The sequence below is a fragment of the Limulus polyphemus genome, unplaced genomic scaffold (assembly GCF_000517525.1).
Source record: "Limulus polyphemus unplaced genomic scaffold, Limulus_polyphemus-2.1.2 Scaffold861, whole genome shotgun sequence".
NCBI lineage: Eukaryota > Metazoa > Arthropoda > Merostomata > Xiphosura > Limulidae > Limulus > Limulus polyphemus.
This window is the reverse complement of record NW_013666471.1, coordinates 27637-29039: the sequence shown is the minus strand read 5'-3', so window position 1 is coordinate 29039 and position 1403 is coordinate 27637.

The following is a 1403-nucleotide window of genomic DNA, read 5'->3' as shown; positions in this document are numbered from 1 at the left end:
GAGAATAGTCACGTGATCTCGCTGACACAACAATATGATCAACGCTGCGTGACGGAGGTATGTGATCTACACGCCTCTCTGCTTTTGTAAGATAATCAGTAAATTAGTCGGAATTTGTTATTAATCAAGGAGATACATGCGTTCTTAGTGCATTAGGCCTACAGTAATTTCAGAGTTTGTGTCAAAGAAATATTTGTTTGTGAACTTAGGCGTCCAATTTGCGTCAAAGTAAACGTTAAAGAAGGAAATAAAATAATTTGATATAATTTAGTTGATTTGACGTTGAATTAATTTCCCCAGATAATTTAAAAGAACCCACCTACGAAAAAACAACTCTACTACACCAATATAACTTCATAGTCAAATTTTTTCTCTGTTCACTCAGTTGAACTTTCTTTATAGCTGTTTTCTAAGCTGCGTTTCCTTACTAAATTTTCACGCCACTATATAGCACTTAAACAAGAAGAAAGCCAGGGTGTGTATTGAAAATAATAAAAACGCTAGAAAATCAAGAAATGGGAAATATATATTCGCAATATTTTTAACAAAAATAATTATTCTTTGGAATGGGCAAAAAAAAAAATTAAACATCGACACGTGTGTCGTTTATAGGCAAAACTCTTCATAGCTGTGCAAAATGAAAAGGAAATTTGTTTAATTTTTCTTCACCAATTAGACTAAATAGATGCCAGAACATTACAAAATATAGTTTCTGAAATATTTTTGATTAAAACTGTTAAAATATGGTTAGGATTAACATATAATATTGTCCTTAAAATTTCTCTCAAAACATTTATAAAACAGTGAAATAATATGAAAAGCCAGAGGAACCCCCTCTATTTAGACTTAAGGTACTACAATTTAGAATGATGTAGCTTTTGTAACCTAAACTTTGTACATAAAATGTGTCCAATATGCAAGTAAAGATATTGTATTGTTTGATACTTAGAAAAAAATGAAAGATTTATTCACTTATCAGTCACTTGTAGCCAAAGTAAAAATGTAGTATTTTTTGGATATTTTTCAATCACTCTAATTTAAAGTCAAACAATATAAAAGTAAAAATAACATCAAATTATTTTGTAAAATAAAACTTTTCATAGATAAATTTTTCTTATAAAGTTTGAAAACCATTTGGAAATGAATAAATGTATAAAGTCTATTCAGATGATATAGTATTGTTGCGTCAGCGAGATCACGTGACTATTCTCACGCCCTCTACTTTCTAGAACTATCCTGTACCTTAGCGAATGCTCTAGCATTTACTAGATATAGGGTAGTCTGGTATATAAAAGAGGGTGACAACGTGACAGAATAATGTGTGTGTGTACATAGTGAGTAATTGAACTGCAGTCTTAAGTATTGTTGGCGTTCGTTGATATAGCGTTTGTTATAGAGCGATT